Source organism: Podarcis gaigeae, assembly GCF_964106915.1.
Source record: "Podarcis gaigeae genome assembly, chromosome: 7".
Lineage (NCBI taxonomy): Eukaryota > Metazoa > Chordata > Lepidosauria > Squamata > Lacertidae > Podarcis > Podarcis gaigeae.
The window spans coordinates 43,640,835-43,660,070 of NC_139683.1; the positions used below are offsets into that span (position 1 = coordinate 43,640,835).

The following is a 19,236-nucleotide window of genomic DNA, read 5'->3' on the forward strand; positions in this document are numbered from 1 at the left end:
CGAAGGAGGAGAAATCTTTACTTCGCTTTTGCAGAGCCGGGCAAGATGATCCTCAGTCTAATTGCAGAGTAAATGTCCTCTGAGCTGAATAAATGCCTGATGCACACATACTTCAAGGGACAATAGAAACAGCCTCAGACTGACTGGAGGCCTTGTAGTTACCTCCCTATGGGGGAAATGCTGTTTTTATCACTGGCACAGACTAAGACTCATTTGCCTTGGACATAACAAGAGTCCTACTCCAAAGTAGGAAGAATGTGTTGTGGCTCAATCAGTCTCACACCATACACATCTGACCTGGAAATGTTTGCTATCTACCTCCTCCAACCTTTTGCTACCTGTAAGCACCTATCTCATCTTGTCCAGCATGATCACCCCACTTGTGTTGTTTTCTGATAGCATTCATGGGGAGGCACATTCTGATAGGTCAGATACATCGGTGATTGACCAGAGCTGCCTCTGCTCAGCCCACCAGTTACAGCTGTGTAAGGAGTTGGGCTACCTGTGAAAACCTGGGAAGATGACAGACAGGTGGGGTCTTCAGGAGACTTAGGGGCTGGGAGAGAACAGAACATCTAGAACAGGCATCCCCAACCTTCGGCCCTCCAGATGTTTTGAACTACAGTTCCCATCATCCCTGACCACTGGTCCTGTTAGCTAGGGATCATGGGAGTTGTAGGCCAAAACATCTGGAGGGCCGCAGGTTGGGGATGCCTGATCTAGAACAATGAAACTGTTGTAGGAAAGGGGGTTTCTCATGTGATTCTCTCCACCCACTCCCAGCAGAAGTCTGGGAAAGGGACAAAGTTAGAGATGGATACAGGACTCTTTAATTGCATTTCGCTTTTTGTTCTTAGGGTGAACAGTACACCATCCCGATGGCAGAGGAGCCTTTCCTGACAGAATAACTGCGGACAATTAAATGACCTGCTGCTCCAAAAGGCACATTTGTATGACCTTGTCCAAGCCCTTGCTAAAGCACCAGGAATAGTTGCAGATATGCCTCCTCGAGAGCTGACGACATCTATGTAGCAGCAATACTTACAGAAAATGCTTTTTCTCACACCAGCTCTTCCCCCCCCCCCACCTAGCTGTTTCTTATTCCCATCAGCTTTTGCAAGGAAGTGTCCAGTTTTTTTCATACGCATTTACTAGAAGTGCTCAGTGATGGTGATTCCCCTAACAATTACCATGACTTTCTTCCACGCATGCCCTGTCTGGATCTGGTTTCATCCCCCAATGCTTTTTGTGGATTTATGTTATGTTTGTTCCCTGTTCCCTTCATCTTGGCATCTTGACAACGTATTGGTAAATTCCCTATTACACAACAATTAAAACCATTTTGATGAATCTGAGGCACCAGCAATGTATTCTAAGCAGCATCGAATTTAAAAATTATAGGGGGAAACTGAGCATATACAGGGTATAGGTCAGTCATGAATAAAGCCTTTGTCTCCCAGAATAGGTCTAATTGTCATTTCATAGAATCATAGAATCATAGAGTTGGAAGAGACCACAAGGGCCATCGAGTCCAACCCCCTGCCAAGCAGGAAACACCATCAGAGCACTCCTGACATATGGTTGTCAAGCCTCTGCTTAAAGACCTCCAAAGAAGGAGACTCTACCACACTCCTTGGCAGCAAATTCCACTGTCGAACAGCTCTTACTGTCAGGAAGTTCTTCCTAATGTTTAGGTGGAATCTTCTTTCTTGTAGTTTGGATCCATTACTCTGTGTCCGCTTCTCTGGAGCAGCAGAAAACAACCTTTCTCCCTCCTCTATGTGACATCCTTTTATATATTTGAACATGGCTATCATATCAGCCCTTAACCTCCTCTTCTCCAGGCTAAACATGCCCAGCTCCCTTAGCCGTTCCTCATAAGGCATCGTTTCCAGGCCTTTGACCATTTTGGTTGCCCTCCTCTAGACACGTTCCAGTTTGTCAGTGTCCTTCTTGAACTGTGGTGCCCAGAACTGGACACAGTACTCCAGGTGAGGTCTGACAGTAGCAAACGTTGTCATCCCTTTCTATGGCAGCATGTTCTGCGGTGTGTGCAGAGCTCTCTTTAAGCAGCCACTGAAATATATTATTAATAGCAGAGGGCACTGTGTGATAATAACTGGTATAATTATTATATATTGGGAAACAGACAACTGCATTTAAGTCCTATATATATTGGGGAATCCCCCCCCCATTTTGGTAATAATTAACACTATATGTTATGATTAAATTATGGTTGACAGATTTGCTTATACTGTGTAGAGCAACTGACTTTGCACCTTCTCAGATGAACTCAAAGAATAATTGGTGGGCCAGACATCCATCTTCTCACTCCACCAGTGAGTTCAGTTTCAAGAGGCCTAAAGGTCTAATGTTCACATGTTCAGGAAAGCAATGATCTTCTGAAACCATTGGCCTTTTGGAACTTAATTGCTACTTCTGAGCCTAAAAATTATACACTGGAACCTTTAGATAGCTGTAAATTACAGACTTGCTCCATCTCCTCCTCCTCCTCCTCCTCCTCCTCCTCCTCCTCCTCCTCCTCTTCTTCTTCTTCTTCTCTTCCTCCTCCTCCTCCTCCTCCACCACCACCTTCTTCTCCTTCTCCTTCTCCTCCTCTACAACAACATTGCCAGAGCTTTCTCAAAATTCTGAGATGCGTGCTGCTAACCAGCCTTCATCTTGTCCCATTCCCAAGAACTCTCACTGTTTCTCCCTCTCCAATAGTCCTCCTCTTGATTATCTCTGATCCCATCAGCTTCTTAATAACAGTTCTCCTACTGCAGCTTTTCCTTCCATGCCTATCCTCCCATCGACACACTGTCAATGTTAGATTTAAGCAATACAGAAGCAGTGACTAGCCAGGGGTAGAGATAGGATGAGATGTGGGGGGTGGGATCCTGACAGAATATGGCAGGTCATGAACAGAATTTAGTGTGTCTTGTGATAGGATGGATAGCCCCAAATCTTCACTATGCTGGATTTTCATGCCATGATGCCTGCCCAAATATGTATGAAATATGTATGAAAACTATAAGGCTGAAAATATATGCTGCACTTTTATAACACATCCTAATTGAAATTAATGAACACACAAAATTAATGAACACCTTCACCCTATAGGTAAAGGTACCCCTGCCCGTACGGGCCAGTCTTGACAGACTCTGGGGTTGTGCGCCCATCTCACTTAAGAGGCCAGGGGCCAGCGCTGTCCGGAGACACTTCCGGGTCACGTGGCCAGCGTGACAAAGCTGCATCTGGCGAGCCAGAGCTGCACACAGAAACGCCGTTTACCTTCCCGCTGGTAAGCAGTCCCTATTTATCTACTTGCACCCGGAGGTGCTTTCGAACTGCTAGGTTGGCAGGCGCTGGGACCGAGCAGCGGGAGCGCACCCCGCCGCAGGGATTCGAACCGCCGACCTTTCAATCGGCAAGTCCTAGGCACTGAGGCTTTAACCCACAGCACCACCTGCGTCCCACCTTCACCCTATACCTGGAAGTAAACCCCATTGATTGAATGGGACTTACTTCCAAACTGATCAATAGTGTATATAGATGGTTCAATTCTTCCTGAAGCTCCTAGAAACAATATATGATTGTGATGATGATAATGTTAATGACAACAGATGACATGGTAACATATTCCTAGTAAATAAAACAGAGTAGTTTGAGCAGAGGCATAGGATTAATGTTGCATTCTTAAAAATAAGATAAAAAAGTGTTCATTCATGAGTCGGATCTTAGATGATCCCCTTTGCTGCATACACAGCAATATTTCATCTGAATGGGTCTTCCTTGCAATTTTATTGTGATCCATCTCTTGAACTGAAACTGGGCTCCAGAATATTTGTTTTATAAGAATGTGATTGTTCATTCAGATGAAACATCTGTATGACTGTGCTCCCATGGAAATAGGTCCAGAAACCATAGTGAAGTGTTATATCAGAAGTGGCACACATAATTTTGTTCTCGTTATTTGTTGCAAATGGCAACTGAAATGTTTTAGATTAAATCCTTGGACAAAGATCGTTATACTCTGACACACAGCTACATTTGTTAAATTTAGAGCATGGATTCCTCTCAGGGTATGTAAGCTGTCCTCTGGGAATGCTCCTCAATACAAGCTTGTGCTCTCTATTTTTGGAAATAATTAAACTATAGTGTAAGGAGTTATTAGACTAAATGGCGATGTAAGCCCCAAAAGCAAAATAGTTGACATTCCAATATTATGCTCTTGGTACAGTGTCACACATTATTTCTTTCAGCTCCATTAAAAATGAAATTAGATTCAATGGAAGTCTAAAAGGTAGGCCTTTGTGATGTATTAAGCAAAGGTATTTGGGTAGATTAGGAAATAAGTACTGTTTACAATTGGCTGTTTAAAAGTGTAAATCCTTACTGGCACATTGATTTTCAGAGTAAAACTGCTCAGTACTTAAAGCATAGCTCAAGCTTATCATCAGAATCAACAGTTATAAAACTGAATTTTGAATCTAATGGCGTATATAATATGAAATCTGGTTTGTTGTCGACCTTAATAGAGAACAAATGAAATACAAAAAACATAGGGAAATAAGCTACTGCTCTGACGTTAGCTACTGGGAAACTAAGTTTGCCGCTGATTGTATATCTTTCTTTAAATAAATGCTTTGCGCAACTCCCTATCCGTTGCAGCTCCTTCTCAAGGTGTTGTAAAAACCGAGAAACTGAACAACCCTAAAGCATATTTATACAGATTAAATGGTTTCTAATACTCCAAAGAGCACTTAATCTGCATGAATGTTCTTCATGTAGCTACGTGCCTCTAAAACTTGAATAAGAAGCCACAGCACTTTTGAAAGTATGCAGTATATTTTTACTTTAGCAAATCAACCAAAGGAGGAAAAAAACCAAAGAAATATTAATTGGCTTGCCAAACAATTCAAGATCCAACTATTCAGAGGAACACCACCTTTGCCCTTTGCTCTCCATCTACCCTTGATGGACAAAGCTTTTAGGAAGCTTCAGTTCTCCCATCTTTACCTGCCAAGTCTTTAGAGGAACTAAGCTTGGAGATGTTTCTAGGAAGTGGTTCATAAATGAATAAAGAATGCCACAGCAGCCACTGCCTTCTTGGGGATCTTGGATTGGTCTGAGAATTAATGGTATGTTTTAGAAGAAAAGGGGTGATCTGGAGTGGGCTGAGCAGCAGCAGCCTGCAATGTAGACTGACAAGAGAATTCTGCAGAAACCAGATAATGTTGAATACTTGGGCACAAAGGGTGTTATCCCACATTAGTCATGATCAGGAGTCCGACCCATTGAAATAAGGGATCACCCACACTTCTGCTTCTCCCATGCCAAGAAAGCTTGCATCTGAGCAGTTTTCTGCTTGCCCTGTGATTTCTATGTGTGGGTCCAAGCGGCTTCACTCTTGTCCTGCTGCTTTCCCCTGAAAAACCCACTCTTTGGTGATAAATCAGAACAAACAGCAATTTACAGAAAACCCAATTGCCATCTTCTCCAATTCAGTGCTAAACTGCAGGTTTTCTTGGGTGGGGCAAAGCAGCTGGGTCAAACAGAAGTGTGGCTGGGCCCTAAATGGACTTGAGTTGCTTTTATCTAAAAGCCAAGACAGATGTGATGTGGAAGATCAGTCACTCAATCTCCTAATGTAAGAAAAAGGCTAGGGAAGGCGATGTTTAATCCTTCCCCAATGTCATTTCTCCAACTGAAATTGCCACCCACCTTGAAGCTGCTGGAGGGCAGGGGAGATAGGTACCATATCATTTCTGATTTTTATTTTATTTTTACTCATGGGGCCAAATGGCAGCTTTTGAGATAACAATAGTAATAGGAGGGGCATAAAGACTTACACACACTCTTTCCTAGCATCACTCTCCAGAGCCAATGGGATTTCCTTCCCCACTGATGCTTTTAATATCGGAAGGTCCCATCACATATCTTCTATGTCACATGTCCAATGTACAACATAGTTACCAATGGGAACAAAAATATATTCCAGGAGCATCACCCTCAGTATTCCTACCTTTCCCTTCAAGTAGCTCAAAGTGGTCACATGGTTCTCCCTCTACTCATTTTATCCTCATAACAACCCCATGAGGTGGGTTAGGATGAGAGAGAGTGGCTGGCCAAAGTTCATCCAGTGAGGTCATGGCTGAATGGGGACTAGAACTCCAGCCTGCCAGGTCTTAGCCTAACATTCTGACTGCTGCACCACTCCGTTTCATCACCGGGTCTACATGGAGCACATCTGCTTCTGTGTCACCTCCCAGCAACCCATCTTTATTGATTGTCAGTGTAGCTTACACAGAGAAATAAGATGTGATAGCCGGTTACCTCTCATTAACCAACTGTGGACGTAATAAAATAGACATGCCATTTAAGTACCATATATTTTCTTCTTCCAACATTCAAAGGCAGTATTGGCAGAATGCAAAGGTGAGCAGAAGAATGGAGAAGAGGCTATACAGACTTTTCTCCTATAGTTGTTTCCCCCTCAAAAGTGTCCTCCAAGATGCTGTAGTTGGCCTGAGGCGAAAAACAGAACACAAAAGCAGCTTTCAGTTGATTATGGACAGGGAAATGACCAGAGGGAGAAAGGACCTGTCTCCATCACCATTCTTCCATGCAAACTCACAGCCACCGAGCACTGATATTGGAAGAAAGACATACACAAATTACAGGACAATTCTGGTTTCTCCCTGAGTTTATATGCTAACTGTGCATTCAGGATTATCAGTCCAATATTAATATTATTAGTATCAATGTTACTCATCCTTTACCCTAACGCCCCAGGGCAGATTACAACAATAAAACAGTTTAAAACAATTTTCAATCACAAGACTAAGATGGGTCCTAAAAATGTACCCCACAAGTGTTAAAAGCCAGGGTAAAGAGGTTGCTCTTCAGAATTCAGTGGAAGCTGTATAAAGCGTGGGCCAGTTTGTTCACAAGCTTATTTAGCTCAGCCAAAAGACTAGAAAGAGGGGTTCGTCTTACAATGCTTTTACTGGTGTCTGAATGAATGGGTCTCATGAATCAATAATTTAACAGAGCTGGGGCAGGTGGCGGCGGTGCCGGAGAATGGAAGGTACAGCAAACATTTCACTACTTCTTTGCTGCTAACAGTCTGCAAAGCCAGGGAGGAAATAAAGCGGGGGAGAATAAAGTGCATAATACCAGTGTTTAAGAGTGAGATTGGATGTATGCAAACTCTCTATAGGTGACTCGTGTTGCTATGGCAGAAGCACTTGAAAGCCTAATGAAATACGGCAGAATCCATTCTGCAGATCTGCATGCAAAATTCAAAATCAGCTAAAATACAAACAAAGCTCACAGTAGCTCTGCTGTGCCTCTGCAAGCTTAAGGGTGTGTGGAAACTTGATGTACGGAACAAGTGGCAAATATTGAATACAAAGTACTTTTCCAGTAGTTGGATCCCAGAGCTGAATAAATCTCTCCAGTAAGCAGTGCCCAAGGCTTAAACAGCATCTGAAATGAAAAAGATACATCTGTCAACTGGTATGTAGAACAGGAGGTAAACGACTTGCCTAAATGAGTGTAAACACGAGCAGTCCAATGCAGAGGAAGCTAAAAATTAGGTAAAGAGAAATTCTGAAGACACCAGAAGAGATGAAAGTTAACAACGATCTGAAGAAGACCCTTGTCCCCAATTTTGTTTCTTACTTTATATTGTTTAATTTTTAATAGTTCATTTGGTAGGCAAAGGTGGAAATACAGTGCACTCCTTTCATAAAGGTAAAGGTAAAGGACCCCTGGACCATTACGTTCAGTCAAAGGCGACTATGGGGTTGCAATGCTCATCTCGCTTCAGGCAAAGGGAGCTGGCGTTTGTCCACAGTACTAGCCATTGGGAGAAAACCAGATTAATAATAATACAAATAATAATAATATTTTTTATTTATACCCCACACATCTGGCTGGGTTTCCCCAGCCACTCTGGGTGGCTTCCAATAAAATATTAAAATACAGTGGTCTGTTAAACATCAAAAGCTTCCCTAAACAGGGCTGCCTTCAGATGTTTTGCATTGATAATCATGCCTAGCACATTGTACATTTGTAGCTTAATTCAGTGCAGTTAGCCAGTGATCTATGTTTTTAGTTATATGAGGGTTTTATTGTATACATAATTATTGTAAACTTTTTTAAAAAAAGTGAAATTACAGTATACAAGTATTTTATACATTTCCTCATAAATATATTCTGCATATGCTATGCTTAAGAATGCACAGATGATACAATAATACACAAAGAAAATAATAAACGTTATTAGATGCAATTTATATAAATTCAATAAATTCAGTTGGGAGATACTGACTAACATTAGTGATGCGGCAATTACAAAAAGTGAGGGTGGGACAAAAAGAGTGAGGAAGATATAAACTCCTAATTGAGTTGCTGTGCACTAGAAATTTGATAATAGTTTCCCATTTCAATAGCCAAAGAAACAAACAAAACCACAGCTACCACCCAACCCCAATATGATAGAATGCTATTTGAGTGCTATTGCTTGCTTGGAGAATTTAGTATAACCATTTGAAAATATGGGTGGGGGGTTGTTTTGTGAGTGCTTTGGGGACACATTAAACCCATAGCTTCTCAGACTCACATCCAGAGTATGTCTACTGACCACATATTACTTTTAGCTTGCAGGCTACAATGTGTTTTTCACCATACTTGGCTGCAGTTTCAAAGATTTCTTCTGCTTTACCTTCTGGTGACAATTTGGGCATGTGCCATTTTGTCTCTAACAGGTGGTGTACGTGCCTAAAGAAATAATATAGTAATAGGTAATAGGTGTAACTGGAATGGATATACCGAAAGAATACAAAAATCTATTTACGTACACAACAACAGCCACACGGACGTTGATAACCCAACACTGGAAAGTCCCAACTAAAGAAGATTGGTAACTTAAATTAATGGAATATGCTGAAATGGCTAAATTAACTGGAAGACTAAGAACTCAAGAAGACAACATATATATATATATATATATATATATGCTTTCGTAGATTTTCACGGGTACAGGAATGCAGGTTTTGGTGTCCTCGGGTGTCTTCCCGTGTAAAAGTTGGGGTGTCTAGGCGACGTTTCGACGAGGTCTCACTCGTCATCTTCAGGCTGGTGCTTTCGGCTTCTTGTTACTGGAACAGAGCGGGAACTCAAACATTGAGATCCCGCTCTGTTCCAGTAACAAGAAGCCGAAAGCACCAGCCTGAAGATGACGAGTGAGACCTCGTCGAAACGTCGCCTAGACACCCCAACTTTTACACGGGAAGACACCCGAGGACACCAAAACCTGCATATATATATATATATATATATATATATGAAAATGTTTGTTGCATGTATACAAAAGCATTGTAAAGAAGTTAATACAATACAATAGCAGGGTTTTTAAAAAAACAAACAACTTGTAATACTAAGGACAATGTTCAAAATTGGAAATAATTAAGGATAGGGAAATTATAGACATGTACAATACAAGATGGGACACGGGTGGTGTTGTGGTCTAAACCACAGAGCCTAGGGCTTGCCAATCAGAAGGTTGGCAGTTTGAATCCCCACAATGGGGTGAGCTCCAGTTGTTTGGTCCCTGCTCCTGCCAACCTAGCAGTTCGAAAGTGCTATAAAGTGCAAGTAGATAAATAGGTACCGCTCCAGCGGGAAGGTAAATGGTGTTTCCGTGTGCTGCTCTGGTTCGCCAGAAGTGGCTTAGTCATGCTGGTCATATGACCTGGAAGCTGTCTTGGACAAACGCCGACTCCCTCAGCCTGTAAAGCGAGATGAGCACCAGAACCCCAGTGTCTGTCACAACTGGACTTAACTGTCAGGGGTCCCCTTACCTTTACAATACAAGATAAGATAAAAGAACCAGGGGAGGGAATGGAGGGAAGTCAAGGGATCTGAGTAATTCCAAAATATGGATTTAATAAGGTGTCAAAATGTTTTATTTTCTATTTTTTTAATTGTATTTGTTTGTTATGGTGCATATGATGAAAATGTTTAAATGTGAAAATTAATTTTAAAACTTGATAAAGAAATAAAAATAAAGATATAATACAGTGGACCTTTTGTCACTCAGTAAGTTGCCTAATGCAGACCTCAAAATACAACTGTCATTGCCTACCCTCTTAACTGCTGCTGCTGCTGCATGCAGCACTATGGTTAACAAGCTGCCTCTCAATTCATGGACACTGACCACCTGACCAGTTTCTTGTTGAGCCTCATGTCATCGTTCTTACTATTCTTTTGCTGCCAGTTATTGGCATTCAACATCAGCAATGTGTGTTTTCTGAGCCTGTGGTGCATGAAAACGAATCAATCGGCATTTGACTGTATTCTTTTTGTATCATAGTCACTTGTTATACTACCCTATTGAAGGTGTTCTGCTCCAGATCCTCTCCGTGTGCCCTGATCTCTTGTTTGTATTTGGTTTTTGTATGAGCCGCTACAAAAGTATCACAGTTTCCACCCTGTCAGTTTGAACTCAGAAAAGGAATATTAGATTAACTGTCGAGATGTTGCAAGGGACAGAGCAGTGCAGTCGTAGTATCTGCTACCATTTTTACCACTGCTACCTCCTCCGTCCCCTGTGCAGGTGTGGAGGAAGGGGGGTGCGGTGGGTGCAGTCCGTCCCGGGTGTCAGCACTGAGGGGACATGACAAAATGCTGGGTGGCACTCACTGCGGGGCCTGCAGCATGCCAGGGCTATGCGTCTCTCCTGGGAGAGACACAGTGGCTTTGGTGCGCGCAGGCTCTGTGCTGTGCAAACGGTCCACCTACTGTCTCCCCCCCCCAACTGTAGGGCAGCTGAGTGGGAGGAGGCAGGCAGACTCCAGAGCCCCCACAGTGCGCCCCACCCCTATGGGCGGTGCACGCCGGCCCTGGGCATGCCGCCCTAGGTGCTGGAACGGCTTCCTCCACTGCTGCCCGTGTGCCCACAAAGGTCTACCAGATATACCCTGAGCAAGAGAAAGGAAAGGTGCTCTTGCAGCTCAACAGAACATCATTTCTTACCAACGAGGAGACTGGAATTACAAGTTCCACCACACCAACCAGAAAGTGACACTGTTCATGTCTATTTTTATACCTTGGCCTTGAGATGTATATTTTCAATACTCACTCCAGTTGTGATTTTAATTTGCTTTGAAGTTTTTAACATTGTATTTTACATTGCTGAGAGCTACTCTGGGATCTTGTGGCAAAGGGTGGATTGTTATTATTACTATTACTATTATTACTATTATTATTTCAGTCTGCGTTGTATTTCTGATTGTAAGAAGTACAGGATACACATTTAAGGCATGAACAACACATACTAAATTATTAAAATAATACGTAATAGATTATTCATAATGGAATTCCAGGAGAAACCTAAATCCGGTTCATAGCTGTCTCCAGTGTTGTGCATGTTTTGCAGGATGTCGACTCCACAGAGTCATTATAGAGCAGCCCATGCTCATGCGGGAAGCAGCGTTGAGCACCAAGGCCCACTGTTGTGTTTTGCTGAAATTAGATGGCGGCATCACAGATTCAGATCTGTACAAAACCACAAAGCTTCATAGGCAATGTTACTGTCCTCTATCACAGTTCAGTGGAATCAGCAAGGTTTGACTCTGAGTAGGCATAACCAGGATTCCCTGGGTAGGTGGTGAAGATAGAATTAAACTAGGTTATGTTGCCTGCTCAGGATAGAATACATCCCTCAACCTGGTAGTCCTTAGGTTGATATCGAAAAGAAACCTTAATGAGGAATGATTTCTAGTGCACCACTGTCATTTTCTTGTCACGCTGGACTCATTTTCCTAACACAATTGCCTGATTCAGGAAAGATGACTTTTCTCAACTTTGAGGAAATAAAAAGTATGTGCCACAAACTCCCTGGGCATATTAAAGCCAGGATTCTTGACAGTTATTTTCCCAGGGTTCTGCCACTTGACCTTCTACTTCCTGTAGAGGCGAAACCTTATGGGAATCTTCCACTTTGACCCAAAGTTTAATCTTTTCTGCCTGCTCCTCTTGTGCCCTTTCCAGCAGATGCTTATGTGTTATCTGTTGAACAGAGTCGGAAAGGTTGCTAACCAGCTTTCACCTTATCGTCATACCAACAATTCATTGATTCTGAGGTCTCAAAGGAATGTTGAGATCATCTAGTTTGACCTTCCATACACACAGAGCATTCAAGTCTCTCCCAGCTATTACTCTATCAAGTGCACTCACTTGTCGGGTGAATGCTTTTCCTTTACAGTGGTATTCAGCCTCTGTCTGCCTCAGTGGAAGGAGCTGGGTGGGATGGCCGTCAGCAACTTTCCAAGTTCAGCTCAACAATTCTGTCATTCATCATTTCCGTACACAAAAGCTAAGGGCACAATTCAGCCCTTGTGTAAGCTTTGTACAAGCTCTTCTACAGCCCAACACTAAATATGTTTACTTAGAAGCAAATCCCATTGAGTTCAGAATGGCTGATTTCCCAGAAAGTATTATCAGGATTGCAGTGAGACTTAACAGTTCTTAACCTGGACTGGTTCCAGTGAGATATTTCAAATTGGTATGCAAGTTGATTATTAAAAGAGAGCAAAGGTTCAGCTCAGTCTCGGTTGACTGCCATCAGCTATAAACTAGTGTCTGATTATGGTAGATGACCCTCTCAAGACTGAATATAATGTAAGATGTGAAGCAGTTTTGGCCACTCCTTCCTGACAAACTAGTCTTTGAGGAAACCACTACCCATTGAGACTGGTACATTAAATAACTCTTCCCTGCACTGTTGTGCACAGTTAAGAGTTGCTATCTTTGCAACACAGCCCACGTTTTCTTTTAACACTCATGAACGAAAGTGTATTGTTATTCAAACAGTAAAAAAAGGAAAAAAATTAAAGACTGTTCCTGCAGTAGCCATTGTGTGAGAGAGCTTTTACAAACTGTTTTCTTAATGTCAATAGCATGCATATATCAAGGACATCTCCCATTAAGAGCTCTACAGGGGTGAGATGCTTACAGCATTAGGTTTCCTAACTTTGGGAAATGCATGTAGGGAAATGGCTATAAATGTGTGTCTTTATTATGTTAGAAAGGAATTGGATGTATGAGATATGTCATTCTTGCAGTTCACATGCCTTGCGCTCATATGTGACCCCTCCAACATCACAAAGATGCATTTGTTTGCATTCGCCTTTTTCCTGGCATCGCCCAAGCATGCGTTTTCAAAATGTCAGTAAGGAAGTATAAAATTGGAAGCATTCAGCACTGTAAAGGAATTGAAAGCATTTGTAACTGCAAATGTGGGCCTCCTTTTTGATATCTATAAGCTGTTACTGCATGTAAGAACTCTGGTCCATGTCTTCAGTGCGATTCATTCCTTCATGAGACGATACAGAATTTTGAGCATGAATTGTAACATTTACTCGGTTTCCCCCTCTACAAAAAGAACAGCTAGTAAATAAAGCTGGTCAGAAATTATTCACGCCTTTTTGTTACTCCTATGTTTTCTGTAGTTCTGTACAGCCCTGTGGTTGGACAACAAATGGTTCCCGATGTAAATTTGATATTCCCCATTGCATTTGGAACTGTTGCTTGAGATCAGGCATGCCACATGACACCCTTTCCATTTCCTAACTCGATGCATTAACTCAACCTGGCTGGCACAAAATATTCAGACTGTGCTTCTGAAGCCCACTTTTCATAAACGTTATATAGCACCCAAATTGGTTGGCATGAATATTCAGGGAGGCAAACACAAATTGAGAAAGGGGTGGGAACATGACTGGAGCAAACTCATTTAAAAACATGAGCCATGACTTGCATTTTCCCAGTATTCTTCTGGCTACATATAAAATAAGTTTTATGTGAGAATTTCTTGCCAGAAATATCTTTCTCGATAGGGTATGCATTCCAGAATATATATCAAGTCCACGTCTGAAACTATGGAGCGGTGTGTGTGTGGGGGGGGGGTGTTTACAAGAAATGAAGCCAGTCATATTCTTGGTATCATTTGACTCCGCTGTGCTATCAAGTTTGGCTTCGAATGTGTTGGAAGTCTTGGTTATAGTTCCTCAGTCAGAGTTATACAGATGGGAGGAAAGGGAGAAGCCCGTGAACAGGTGGTGGCTGTAACAGAACCAGCAGGTGGTCCTTGAACAATCAGCTTCATCAAATGTATCGGACACCAGAACCAGAAAGCACAAAACCCAGCATCCTAGAAACATCTTGCAAGCTTGGATTCTGGCAGCCAGACAAGAAGCCCCCAAGGAACCTGCTGCTGGCTTCCACCAACCCTAAACTGGCCAGAGTTACGCCATCGTTTTCGCTTTGCCAAAGTGTAACTGAAAGACAAATTATCCAAAACCATCCACAAGCTCAGCATGAAACAAAGCTCTTCAGGAAAAGATACTGCTAGACTTGTCACCTCAATCAAGGCTGATTCTCACAACCATTTCAGCCAACAGCAGCCATGAGGAAATGTACTCCCAAGTCTCTTTAGCAGGCATCAGCATTTATCATCCACCACCCCTTTCACTGGTTCCAGGTTTTTTGGAGTACCTTGTGGAACCATGCCAAGTCCTCAATATTTGTTCACATTTGCCCACAAATAAGTCTCATTGAGCTTAATGACTCATGAAAGTAAAATGTTTTGAATCAGGCTACCTGTGTGAACTTGCCGATTGCATGGTCGGCGATTCGAATCCCCGTGGCGGGGTGTGCTCCCGTCCCAGCACCTGCCAACCTAGCAGTTCGAAAGCACCCCCGGGTGCAAGTAGATAAATAGGGACCACTTACCAGCGGGAAGGTAAACGGCATTCCATGTGCTGCGCTGGCTCGCCAGATGCAGCTTGTCACGCTGGCCACGTGACCCGGAAGTGTCTGTGGACAGCGCTGGCTCCTGGCCTATAGAGTGAGATGAGCGCACAACCCTAGAGTCTGGCAAGACTGGCCCGTACGGGCAGGGGTACCTTTACCTGTGTGAACAGTAGTTGGCAGTAGCAGGCCAGAGGTGGAATTCAACTAATATAAGTGGATATAAATATAAGTGGGTTTCAGAAAGCCCATTTAAAATACAATTGGGTAAAAAGCACTGCCCTGCCCCACATCCGCCCCCCCCCCAAACCCTGCCAGAAACCACAACAAAGCCGTGACAATTTTCTGCTGTTTCTCTAGGTGGGGGGAGAGAATTTTTTCACAAGTGCTGAGGGTTCTTGCTGCTTACCCTATTGAGTCTCATGAGGAAGTATGGCTGGAAGGGGTGGGGTAAATATTGCACTGCTTCCTGCTGACCAAACTTTGTGAAGAGCAACATGATGTGATATGACTGGGTATTGGGGCTTTTTTGTTTAGAGAAAATGCGAGAAAGAGGGGACATGAAAGAAGTGTATACAATTACGTATAGTACACAGAGAAAGTAGACTGAGAGACGTTTCTCTCCCTCTTTCATACTAGGACTTGGGGGCATCCAATGGAGCTGAATATTGGAAGATTTAGAGTAGGCAAAAGAAAGTACTTCCTCACACAGTGCATAGTCAAACTGTGGAGTTTCCTCCCAGAAGAGGAAGTGGTAGTCACCAACCTGGAAGGCTTGAAAAGAGGATTAATCAGATTTGTGGAGGATAAGGCTAAGTATGGCTACTAGGCATGGCGGCAATGTTCTCTCTCCACTCTCAGAAGCTCTTTCTGGGAATGACAGCTGAGGAGAGCGCTGTTGTGCTCAGGTTTTGCTTGTAAACTTTCCACAGGCATCTGGTTGACCACTGTTAGAACAGGATGCTGGACAAATGGGCATTATGTTCTTACATTCTTATCATTCCCAAAGTGCTCCTTCCAGCTGGGAAGCTGTGCTGAGAGCCTTGCACATGAGTTGTGTGGTGCTTTGGTTTAAAGTTTCGAAACCAGGGTGGCGGTGGTGGTGGGAATCCCTTGGCTGCTTTGGATGGTTAAGTGTAGTGAGGGCAATTCTCCCTTCCCAAATACAGTATGGGGAAAATATATTTCAGGAAGAGTTTCTTTTACTCTCACACACTGAACAAATGGCTGAAAAATAATAATAAAAAAAAATCTGTAGCACATTTTTAATTTAAAAGCATCAAGGGGAGTGTTTGCATGGTTATAAAAGAAAAGGAAATAAGTGCTATCTTATTTGTTTATGATAAGCTAGGGAAAGGTGCATGCAATGCCAGCATTTAGACTTAGGGCCAAATGATGCATGATATTATATGCCACAAATTCTAAAAGAATGCACCTGTGTGTGGTGGCAGTGAGACAAGTGTGGCAGGTGTGGACTTTCGCTTCATAGCCAAAGGGTGTAGTGGCTTGAATCCTGGCCCTAGGTGTTTAAGCGACTATAGTACTTCAGAGGCGGATTTAGGGGAGAAAGCACAACAGGTTTGGTTACACTGGCGTGGAGCCTCAGGGGTGCCACAACTATGATGTAGAATCGAAAGCAAGAAGTGGGGGTTGGGTGTGCCAAAATCTGGCATCACACAAGGAGCTGCTGAAATGTGATACCCCAAGTTCCACCACTGAGCACTTTAGGGTTGCCATACATCCCGAATTTCCTGGACATATCTCAGGGGTGCCACAACTATGATGTAGAATCGAAAGCAAGAAGTGGGGGTTGGGTGTGCCAAAATCTGGCATCACACAAGGAGCTGCTGAAATGTGATACCCCAAGTTCCACCACTGAGCACTTTAGGGTTGCCATACATCCCGAATTTCCTGGACATATCCAGAATACTGCAGTCGGAAGCAATGTCCAGGTGGAAATCTCTGTAATGTCCAAGAAAATCTGAACATATGGCAACCCATGTTGGAACTGTAGATTTTGGATCAACAACTTTTCTGACTTGAATTTCACTGTTTGAAATATGGCAACCCTAACTTCGTGCCCCACTTATTTCTGTTTGCAGTTTGAAAGGGAGATGGCTTCCCCACCAACTCTTCCATCTCATACCTTCCCAAGCACCCATCTCACTGTTATGTCCTGATCAGCGTGAGGAGGACACAGTTACCACAGTACTTCTTCATTCTACTCAAACCACGCAAAGGGTGGAAAACCTGTGACCCTCTAAGCATTGTTGGACTCCACTCTCATGAGCCCCACCCAGCTTGGCCAATGGCCAGTGGGCATGGGAGATGTAGTCCAGCAAATACTGAGAGGGTCACAGGTTAAGGATGACGTTAATTTTCTTAGGAGAAAATATCAAATACTTAAAGAGAGAGGGAAAAAACTCTTGACAATTGGCACGTTTCTTGCTAAATAACAGCAGCATTGAAATGTTATTTCAAATTGGGATCAGGTGACATTTTTTAATAGTCCCTTCAGTCTGTAATTCAGAATGTATCTCCTCCCAAGTATTGATGTGTCACGAGCTGAGTTATTGATTTCCCTTAACAATTTATTTCAGCCATCTGGTGTCTTTCATACAGGTCTACTCTTGTAGATTCATAAGACAAGCTGAATTAATGAGACATTCTATTAAAAATAATAATAACATAACAACAATGTGTATCATATATGTTTATATTAAATAAAAACTGATAAGCTTTCCCCAGAAAATATCCATTGCAAGCTTTACCTTGCCTAAACCGGCATTCCCCAATCTGGTGCCCTCTAAATGCTCCCAACAGTCCCAGCCACCATAGACAAAAGTCAGCCATGATTGGAGCTGGAGTTCAACAGCATGTGGAGGACCACAGGTAAGGAAAGGCTGGTCTAACTGCATGTCCTCACTTCTCAGCGATTCAATTCAGACATCCAAGAAAACAAGAAATCATGTCAAAGTTCTGTCTCTTCCAGCATTCTCTCCCACAGTGGTGAGGCAGATGGCCTTGGAAGTTGACTGCACAAAGGAGGAGGATGCTCACAGCAACGGTTAGGGCGGAAGGTAGGGAGGTCAATAGCGGATGCAGCAAGAGTGGAGCCAACTAATTCTGGATTAGTTCTCATCTTCCTCCCTGTTTAGTTCCATAAAGGCAACACTGAGGCAGAGGAGGAGCCTGACAGCCAGAGCCAGGTTCACACAGTGTTTTGTGTGGTGGTTTTTGTTGTTGTTGCTGCATCACACTTAACTGATACTAAGTTTGTGGTCTACTGAGACCCTTAGATTCTCTTAACATGTACTACTGGCAAGCCAGGCATTCTCCATCTTATCCTTGTGTTGCTGTTTCTTCCTGTGTACAGTAAGTGAAGAACCTTACATTTGTCCCTATTGAAATTCATTTTGTTAGTTTGGGCCAGTTCTCCAACATGTTAAGGTCATCTTGAATCCCAATTCTGTCTTCTGCAGCACTAACTACCCCTCCCAGTTTGGTGCCATCTACAAATCTGATGAACATCTCCTCAATTCCTTCATCCAAGTCATTTATAAAGACATTGAACAATGGGTCCACAACAGAACCCTGCAGCACCCCACTTGTCATTTTTTCTAGGTTGTTGAGGAACCATTAGTGAGTACTCTTGGGTTTGGTCCATCAACCAGCCACAAATCCATCTAACAGTTACTTAATCCAGCCCACATCTTACCTGCTTCTCTGAAATACTATTATGGGGGAATTTGTCAAAGTCTTATTGAAATCATGATACACTATATCCACAGCATTCCCCTGATCCACCAAGCTTGTAACCAACCATTTAATTATCTGTTCTAGGACCTTTACCGATATTGATGTCAAGATGGGGAAAACATTTGCCTGCCTCCAGTCTGCAGAGACCTCATATGTTCTTCAAGAATTGACCATGGATGGGAAAGCTCAGTAATAAAATGACAAGAGGACAGAAAAAGATCCCCCCCCCCGAAGATACTAATAATAAAATCTGGAAATGTGATACTCTGTGGGAGTCTGGTGAACAAACCCCATTACACCTAATGGAAGGCTCACACAATGTTCTTCAGTTGCTCATTTGCAATACATTGTCCTCTACTGCCCAATTTGAAACAGAGGGGAAATCATTCACAGAGCAAACACTTGAGCAGCTTTCATTGTCACTGCTAGTACTGTATATTTAGTTCAAGAAATTGGGTCAATGTGCTTTTTTTTATTTTACCCTTTTCTGCTAGCCCAACAGGAACGCTGGCAAATTACCGGGCCTGCTGGGTCCCAATCCTGACTTCCCTGCAAATTTACAGCACAAGCACTCACGTACAAACACGCAGACACACAAAATGGAGTGTGCGGATGGCTCAGCTGACACAGCCACAGGCAGGAGAGATGGCTGGT

At 42.9% G+C, this 19,236-nt stretch overlaps 1 long non-coding RNA gene across 1 annotated transcript in view; it reads left to right on the forward strand.

Moving 5' to 3' along the window:
- LOC310848721 overlaps positions 1-18,844 on the forward strand; it is a 78,796-nt gene extending 59,952 nt beyond the window's left edge. Inside the window, exon 2 of the long non-coding RNA XR_014566540.1 lies at positions 18,667-18,844. This is a non-coding gene — a long non-coding RNA (uncharacterized lncRNA). The remainder of the gene's footprint in view (positions 1-18,666) is intronic.
- The last annotated feature ends 392 nt before the right edge of the window (positions 18,845-19,236 follow it).